The following is a 10,413-nucleotide window of genomic DNA, read 5'->3' as shown; positions in this document are numbered from 1 at the left end:
TTTTTTTTCATACATTTGTTATATCATTTTATTTATTTATTTTATTATACTTTAAGTTCTAGGGTACACATGCACAACATGCAGGTTTGTTACATATATATGCATGTGCCATGTCTGTGTGCTGCACCCATTAACACAACATTTACATTAGGTATATCTCCTAATGCTATCCCTCCCCGCTCCCCCCACCCCACGACAGGCCCCGGTGTGTCATGTTCCCCTTCCTGTGTCCAAGTGTTCTCATTGTTCAATTCCCACCTACGAGTGAGAACATGAGGTGTGTGGTTTTTTGTCCTTGTGATAGTTTGCTGAGAATGATGGTTTCCAGCTGCATCCATGTCCCCCCAAAGGACATGAACTCATCCTTTTTTATGGCTGCATAGTATTCCATGGTGTCTATGTGCTACATTTTCTTAATCCAGTCTATCATTGATGAACATTTGGGTTGGTTCCAAGTCTTTGCTATTGTGAATAGTGATGCAATAAACATACGTGTGCATGTGTCTTTATAGCAGCATGATTTATAATCCTTTGGGTATATCCCCAGTAGTGGGATGGCTGGGTCAAATGGTATTTCTAGTTCTAGATCTTTGAGGAATCGCCACACTGTCTTCCACAGTGCTTGAACTAGTTTACAGTCCCACCAACAGTGTAAAAGTGTTCCTATTTCTCCACATCCTCTCCAGCACCTGTTGTTTCCTGACTTTTTAATGATCACCATTGTAACTGGTGTGAGATGGTGTCTCATTGTGGTTTTGATTTGTATTTCTCTGATGCCCAGCGATGATGAGCATTTTTTTCAGTGTCTGTTGGCTGCATAAATGTCTCTTTTGAGAAGTGTCTGTTCATATCCTTTGCCCACTTTTCGATGGTTTTTTTTTTTCTTGTAAATTTAAGTTCTTTGTAGATTCTAGATATTAGCCCTTTGTCAGATGAGTAGATTGCAAAAATTTTCTCCCATTGTGTAGGTTGCCTGTTCACTCTGATGGTAGTTTCTTTTGCTGTGCAGAAGTTCTTTAGTTTAATTAGATCCCATTTGTCAGTTTTGGCTTTTGTTGCCATTGCTTTTGGTGTTTTAGACATGAAGTCTTTGCCTGTACCTATGTTCTGAAAGGTATTGCCTAAGTTTTCTTCTAGTGTTTTTATTGTTTTAAGTCTAACATTTAAGTCTTTAATCCATCTTGAATTAATTGTTGTATAAGATGTAAGGAAGGGATCCAGTTTCAGCTTTCTACATATGGCTAGCCAGTTTTCCCAGCACCATTTATTAAATAGGGAATCCTTTTCTCAGTTCTTGTTTTTGTCAGGTTTATCAAAAATCGTATGGTTGTAGATGTGTGGTATTATTTCTGAGGACTCTGTTCTGTTCCATTGGTCTATATCTCTGTTTTGGTACCAGTACTATGCTGTTTTGGTTATTATAGCCTTGTAGTATAGTTTGAAATCAGGTAGCGAGATGCCTCCAACTTTGTTCTTTTGGCTTAGGATTGTCTTGACAATGTGGGCTCTTTTTTGGTTCCATATGAACTTTAAAGCAGTTTTTTCCAATTCTTTGAAGAAAGTCGTTGGTAGCTTAATGGGGATGACATTGAATCTATAAATTACCTTGGACAGTATGATCATTTTCACGATATTGATTCTTCCTATCCTGAGCATGGAATGTTCTTCCATTTGTTTGTGTCCTCTTTTATTTCACTGAGCAGTGATTTGTAGTTCTCCTTGAAGAGGTCCTTCACGTCCCTTGTAAGTTGGATTCCTAGGTATTTTATTCTCTTTGAAGCAATTGTGAATGGGAGTTTGCTCATGATTTGGCTGTTTGTCTGTTATTGGTGTATAAGAATGCTAGTGACTTTTGCACATTGATTTTGTATCCTGAGGCTTTGCTGAAGTTGCTTATCAGCTTAAGGAGATTTTGGGCTGGGACGATGGGGTTTTCTAAATATACAATCATGTCATCTGCAAACAAGGACAATTTGACTTTCTCTTTTCCTAATTGAATAGCCTTTATTTCTTTCTCCTGCCTGATTGCCCTGGCCAGAACTTCCAACACTATGTTGAATACGAGTGGTGAGAGACGGAGATGGAGTCTTTTCTGTCACCCAGGCTGGAGTGCAGTGGTGTAATCTCAGCTCACTGTAACCTCTGCTTCTTGGGTTCAAGCGATCCTCTCTCCTCAGCCTCCCAAGTAGCTGGGATTACATGTGTGCACCATCACACCTGGCTAATTTTTGTACTCTTAGTAGAGACAGGGTTCCACCATGTTGGCCAGGCTGTTCTAGAATTCCTGACCTCAAGTAATCCACCCACGTTGGCCTCCCAAAGTGCTGCGATTATAGGCATGAGTCACCATGCCCAGCAAATTTCTGTTGTTTTAAACTACTTAGTTGTGCTGATTTTATACAGCAGGCTTAGAAAACTAATATGCTAAGTTAGGTGCAGTGTGAAGAACTTTATCTCATTTCTTTCTCATATCAATCCTATGAGGTAGTACTATTACTCCATTTTATAGATAAGAAAATCAAGCCATGAAGAGTTTAATCCTCTTTCCCATGTCAAACTGTTGGTAAGTGATAAACTCAAATCTATGCAGGCCAATTTTTTTTTTTTTTTTTTTTGGTGGAGTCTCATTCTTATTGCCCAGGCTGGAGTGCAACGGCACAATCTCGGCTCACTGCAACCTCTGCCTCCCGGTTCAAGCGATTCTCCTGCTTCAGCCTCCTGAGTGGCTGGGATTACGGGCATGAACAACCACACCTGGCTAATTTTGTATTTTTATTAGAAATAGGGTTTCTCCATGTTGGTCAGGCTGGGATTACAGACGTGAGCCACTGTGCCGGTAAGCAAGCCAATCATTGCTCTCTATAATCTCCTAGTGCCTTAGAAATGGAAGAATCAATATTGTGAAAATGGCCATACTGCCCAAGGTAATCTATAGATTCAATGCCATCCCCATTAAGCTACCAATGACTTTCTTCACAGAATTGAAAAAACTGCTTTAAAGTTCATATGGAACCAAAAAAGAGCCCGCATTTCCAAAACAATCCTACGTCAAAAGAACAAAGCTGGAGGCATCACGCTACCTGACTTCAAACTGTACTACAAGGCTACAGTAACCAAAACAACATGGTATACTGGTACCAAAACAGAGATGTAGACCAATGGAACAGAACAGAGCCCTCAGAAATAATACCACACATCTACAGTCATCTGATCTTTGACAAACCTGACAAAAAGAAGAAATGGTGAAAGGATTCCCTATTTAATAAATGGTGCTGGGAAAATTGGCTAGCCATAAGTAGAAAGCTGAAACTGGATCCTTTCCTTACTCCTTATATGAAAATTAATTCAAGATGGATTAGAGACTTAAATGATAGACCTAATACCACAAAAACCCTAGAAGAAAACCTGGGTAATACCATTCAGGACATAGGCATGGGCAAGGACTTCATGTCTAAAACACCAAAAGCAACGGCAACAAAAGCCATAATTGACAATTGGGATCTAATTAAACTAAAGAACTTCTGCACAGCAAAAGAAACTACCATCAGAGTGAACAGGCAACCTACACAATGGGAAAAAATTTTTGCAATCTACTCATCTGACAAAGGGCTAATATCCAGAACCTACAAAGAACCCAAACAAATTTACAAGAAAAAAGCAAACAACCCCATCAAAAAGTGGGCAAAGGATATGAGCAGACACTTCTCAAAAGAAGACATTTATACAGCCAACAGACACACGAAAAAATGCTCATCATCACTCGCCATCAGAGAAATGCAAATCAAAACCACAAGGAGATACCATCTCACAGCAGTTAGAATGGCAATCATTAAAAAGTCAGGAAACAACAGGTGCTAGAGAGGATGTGGAGAAATAGGAACACTTTTACACTGTTGGTGGGACTGTAAACTAGTTCAACCAGTGTGGAAAACAGTGTGGCAATTCCTCAAGGATCTAGAACTAGAAATACCATTTGACTCAGCCATCCCATTACTGGGTATATACCCAAAGGATTATAAATCATGCTGCTATAAAGACACACGCACACGTATGTTTATTGTGGCACAATTCACAATGGCAAAGACTTGGAATCAACCCAAATATCCATCAGTGACAGACTGGATTAAGAAAATGTGGCACATGTACACCATGGAATACTATGCAGCCATAAAAAAGGATGAGTTTGTGTCCTTTGTAGGGACATGGATGCAGCTGGAAACCATCATTTTCAGCAAACTACCACAAGAACAGTAAACAAAGTACCACATTTTCTCACTCACAGGTGGGAATTGAACAATGAGATCACTTGGACTCTGGAAGGGGAACATCACACACCAGGGCCTATTATGGGGAGGGGGGAGGGGGGAGGGGGGGAGGGATTACATTGGGAGTTATACCTGATGTAAAGGACGAGTTGATGGGTGCTGACGAGTTGATGGGTGCAGCACACCAACATGGCACAAATATACATATGTAACAAACCTGCACATTGTGCACATGTACCCTAGAACTTAAAGTATAATTTTAAAAAAAGGAAAAAAAAAAAAGAAATTTAAATACCTTTCATCTGGCTGTTTCTGCAGGCAACCGCATGTCAAACACTGCTTGTTGGTATGGCTGTGAGGACTTCACTTCAGTGAGCACCTTTCCACACCAGGGAGAGGGAAGCTGGGTTGCATATGAACCAGCAGTCTCTTTGTTGTTAAGCGTGAGATGCTGAGAGTAAGAGATAACAAGATCTAATGGAGCTCATGTATCTCACTACTACTGCCTTTGCAGGAAAGATTGTTTATGATATATATTTTAATTGGTCCTATTAGAATAAAATAATATATTTTATAGCTATAATGCATTGGCTACTTAGCAAAGTTAGAGAAACAAGATGATGCAGTTTCTAAGGGCTAGCCAACCAACAACAATGCACCCTTACACATGGGTATCCCTCCTCTATGTTCCTATTATACCCTGGGCCATTTGCTCCTGTTGAATCTTCCTCACTATGTTATTTTTTCTGTATATCTCTCTGTGTCCCTTACAAGAAGATAAGCTCGTTAGGGGTTGGGACAATGAATCTATCACCGGCCCATGCACAAATGGATACTGTTGTATATATTACATTATACTCTGATATAGTTGTTTCTTTGGAGGATGGTTCATTTCTCAATTAAACTGTTTGTGCTAGAGAGAGGAGAATTTGGATTACTAGTGGTTTCTAGATAAAGTACTAGTACTAGTGGTTTCTAGATAAAGAAAGCACTAATGGCTTTTGTTGCCATTGCTTTTGGTGTTTTAGACATGAAGTCTTTGCCTATGAAGACTAGGCTTCTTCAGTACTAGTGGTTTCTAGATAAAGAAAGCCCTAATATAAATCAGGTAAGGGTGATTAGTACTGTGATCCACGTGGCTGAAATGGAGAGACTGTGTTAGATAGAAAATGAGAAACAAGCAGGCTGGCCTTAATGTCTAGGAAAAGCAGAGAATTAGCCTGTTTTCTATACGCTGTGATTTCAGCAACTCAAGGAAGTTTTCTCTAATTTTAGCAAATGCCTCCTCAATCCCATTGATGCCTAAAATTAAGGCTTTTTAAATTACAAAGTTTGTTCAATTATAAAGGAGATATGTGGAAAGAGTACAATAATTCTTATGTCATGGTATCTCAAAGGTGATACCACATCCTTTGCTGAGAACACAAAATGTGAAGATGAAAGAACATGAAGATTTTGGTCCCTGAGGGTGACGGAATATAGGAGACTCAATAGCAGAGGAAGAATATATATATATATACACACACACACACACACACACACACATACACACACACACACACACAAAAAAACTAATTTTACAATTTTGCCTGAAGTATTGCTCTAAAAAGGAGGCTGAAGGTCTGAAAACACCATTTATTCCCTAAAAGTCTGTATTGTATTTACACAGTAGAACGAACACATGACTTATTAATTTATCAGAGCTTCCTTTACTAACATTCTTTTACTCTTTAGGAAAAAAGAATGCAAATATCACAGTGCCCAGGTCATTGACAGTGAATAAGTATTTTATTTCTATCACATAGAATAGAGTAAGGAAGTGTACATAAGTGATTTTTACTTTTTCCCAACTGCTTTTGATCTTACAATAGATTTCCTAGGAGGCCTTTAGAAAAAGACACTTCAAGGACAAACAAGTTCAAATCTGATTATTATTTCTTTTGACAACACTTATTAAAAACTGGAAAGAGAGGAACGCTGTCAATTTCTCATTTTGGTTGACCTTGTCATTTTCTAATGACATCAGCAAGAATGAGGTATATCTCTGCCAAAGGTAATATTATCTTTACAAGAAGATATGTTGGAGAAATTAATTGTCTGGTGACTCACAATTTTTTATCTCTATATCACAAAAGCAAGAAAAGGAATAGAGATTGATAATGATCAAACAAAATATTGGTCACATATATTTTCATTTAACGTCCATTTTGGTATTCTCACTATCAACTATTCTAAGGATAGAAAGGTCTATATAATATTAACAAATTAATAATAATGCTTTTAATGCTAATAATAATATTAGCTACAATGAGCTTGTGTGCCAGTCACAGTGATACATTCTTTTGTGGTTCATTTTTTTAAAAATGTAATTCTCACAAAAACCCCAGTTCTGTCTAAATTCCAGATGCTGATCTCTTTTTAAACACTGTGCCTTGGTCAGTCAGACCTGGGTTGGAGCAAAGTTTCTGCCATTTACCAGTTGTATGTGACAAGTAATTATAGTACCTCTCACTGTTTCTCGTTTAAAAAGCAGGGATAGTATAGTCATGGAACTTATACTAAGGCGTGATGATGATTGATTTTATATGGTAACTTGACTGGGCCTTGGGTGCCCAGATATTTAGTCAAACATTATTCTGGGTGTTTCTTGGAGGATGTATTTGGATGAAATTAAAATTGGTAGACTGAGTAAAGGAGATTTCCCACCCTAATGTGGGTGGACCTCATTCAATCAGTTGAAGGTCTGAATAGAACAAAAAGGATGACCATTCCCCAAGTAAGACAGAATTTCTCTTGCCTGACTGCCTTTGACATGCACATTGGCTTTTTCCCTGCTTTGGACTTGAACTGGTCTTAGTATTCCTGGGTCTCAAGCTTGTCAGCCTTTAGACTGGAACTATACCATTGGTTGTCTTGAGTCTATGGCCTACTGACCACCTGCATACTTGAGACTTGCCAGCCTCCATAATCATATAGATCAGTTCCTTTTAGTAAATCTCTTCATATATGTGTATATGCGTGTGTATGTATATGTATTTATGTATGTATAATAAGATATGTAGATAGATAAATCTTATTGGTCCCTTTTCCCTGGAGAAGGCTGATTCATACAATAGTGTAGTAAGGTCTAAATGAAGTAATAAAATATTTACCAAGTACAGCACCTAGCACACAGTAGCACAAACTGCTATGCAATTGCTTTTCTCATAATAGTCAAAATACATAAATTGTTTTGGCTTCTTTATAGAATGAAACTATCCCAGCATTATTCTCTGGGACTCAAGACATGGAATATATATCATAGTATTGATGATCCTTGCTTATCATTCATTTCACGTGTCTCTGTTGGCTGAATTATTTGCTTTAAAGAAACTATAGATTGAGTGATTTCAAGATCTATGTTGGGTTAGTTATTAAATCAATGTTATTAAAGTTGGCTTATTACAGTGTCAGGAATTTAGAGGCCAAGTATATCTTTTCTTTTTTCTTATATATAGATATTCCAGGTCCTTTATCTGTCAAAGCTATATTTTTCTAAAAGAAAAAGAGTCTATGAGAAAAACAGCAGCTCAATAAATAAGCTATTCATTCAATACAGTGATATTAACCTACATCATAAGAGTGACAGAAGTACTGTCTACAAAATATTCTTACAAAAGGCATGCAATCAGAGAATGCAGAGAAAACATAATGTAAGTTGTTTTCAATGACCTGTTCCCAAAATGCATCTTCCAAGTAAAAATAGAAGAGTAGATATAGAGATCCTTACAGAGTGATGAACAAATTGGATACAGGAAATTCCATTCAGAACCTCAATTCAGATCACTATGTATTGTACACTTATTTTTGCCAGGCACTGTGCTTGGTACTAGACACAGAAAGGTCGGTGAGACTCAGAGGTACTCTCTGCTCTCAACGAGATCACAATCTAGGTACTGTTCAATGTGGAGTCCAGAATTTAATGAGGATGCGAGGAAGAAGTGGTCTGCTCAATCTGGAAGTTAAGGATGGAGTAAACAACAACCATGGTCATTATGATGGGGAAAAAGAGAGGGAAGGAAGAGCAATCCTAGGGAGCAGGAAAGCATATAAAAACAAACCAGAGCATAGAAACAACAGTAGGTGTGGGGAAAAGACAGTGGTTTCCCATGACCCAAGCAGTGGACAGGTCAGGGGAGCAACACAGAAGTGGTAGATGGGGCTTGTATTAAAGAGGACCTTCAGTGACATGAACAGGAATCTAGATGGGTCACATAAATCATTTGTATTAATCTAACAGGATTGTGTCAATACTATGATAACACTTCATTGCTAAGAACAAGGTATTTCCTTCACCGTTCAGAGTTAATGAGTCTATCAGTGCTAGATTCTCCACCACATGCTTTGCTACATTGTGGTCTTCCAGCAGAATCTGTTTGATAACAACCCTTCCTTTATCTGTTTAGAATGAGCTAGAAAAGAAAAGAAGTAAAAAAAGAGGGTTAGTGAAGGAGAAACAGTTTGACACTTCGTCTTTTATCCAATTTTACCAATTTCCTGATGGTGGAAGACAGTGTAGGAAAGGCGTGATTTTCCACCTTCCTCCCTCTGTCACCCTAGAAAGAGCTGGAAGTCTTAGGAGAACCATCACTCAGAGTTTGAGAATCACTGTGGAATGTGGGAATAGTAGTTGATTACGAGAAGAGATTTCTAAAATTTAATATGGTGACAAAAAATTTGGAGCCTTTTTACGATATGTAACTGTGTTTTGGGCTTTGCTTTAGAATCACATTCACTTTAATTACCCTGTTTTATTGGCCAATGCAGTTGAACATCATTTAGGTGGCAGGAATGAAAAAAAAGGTTTTCTTGAAGAATGAAGTGAGCATAGTGCAAATGGTGATCATGGGATAAACTTGGTCTCCAGGCTTAATCTATTCTAGAAACTTCTAGAGGCAACATCAAGGGACATACATAAAGGGACTCAAGGCCTGGACTGCCCATATATTAGATCTCAATTGCTGTAGTAGGAAAGATTTCTGAAGGAGTCCCACAAATGGAATCAATGGGACTTATTCAATGTGCTGCTGATATTTTCCCCACAAGAGCCACAATCACACTTAGATTGACCATTATTATTATGATTAAGCCAACTAGATTAACAGGATAAAAATGAAAAACTGGGGAAATTTGAACCCTAGTCCCCAGGTTATTGTGCTTTGAAATAGGAGATGTCTGCTGCTATGAACTGGTAAGTTTTCAGGACATGATACTGACCACTATGCTACTGAGTAGAGTCTCTTTGTTAATCAAACATTACAGAATGCATATGTTGGGCCACTCCTCTTCTCTTTTCATTCATAGGCCTGGAATGGTAAGAACACTACAGCTGCCCTAAGAAAATTCCATCATCTATGTTACCCCTTTTCCAGACTTTTTTTTCCCCAACACAAAAGAAGCCCTGGAGTTACTACCCTATTTGGAGAAACCTGAGGCAAGCAACTCTAGGCATTAAAGAAAATGTGCTCTGCATGTCTGCTCTCTTGGCTTTCCTATCTTCTCTCACAGGTGCTCCTTCCACTTTTCCCTTCCTGGCATGGTTAGCTTTGGAGGAGAAGAACACATAAGAGCCTTTTGGACTGCTTTTATGTTGTTCACACCCATCTAGCTTCAGTAAAAAAATTCTCTGTAGACCTGGAGTTATATGCTGCTGGACTTTGGGGTCAAATTGCAGATTTGCCTTGCTTCCTCATGTGTGTGTGTGTGTGTGTGTGTGTGTGTGTGTGTGTGTGTTTATGCACATTCTCTTCAAGATCTTTTTGGAGGGATTACTGGATAAGAGCAGGATCTAGATTGTGTGGTTTTAAAATGTGTCTGGAAATTCTCTGACACTTCTTATTTCAAAAGGAGAAGCCAAATTCCCCTCCCTTTGATTGTGCATTCGACTTAATTACTTTCTTTTTTTTTTGTTATTATACTTTAAGTTCTAGGGTACATGTGCACAATGTACAGGTTTGTTACATATGTATACATGTGCAACGTTGGTGTGCTGCACCCATTAACTCGTCATCTACATTAGGTATATCTCCTAATGCTATCCCTCCCCACTCCTCCCCACCCCACGACAGGCCCTGGTGTGTCATGTTCCCCTTCCTGTGTCCAAGTGTTC

This window comes from Macaca thibetana, chromosome 1 (assembly GCF_024542745.1).
Source record: "Macaca thibetana thibetana isolate TM-01 chromosome 1, ASM2454274v1, whole genome shotgun sequence".
Classification (NCBI taxonomy): Eukaryota; Metazoa; Chordata; class Mammalia; order Primates; family Cercopithecidae; genus Macaca; species Macaca thibetana.
Note: the sequence above shows the minus strand (reverse complement) of the source record.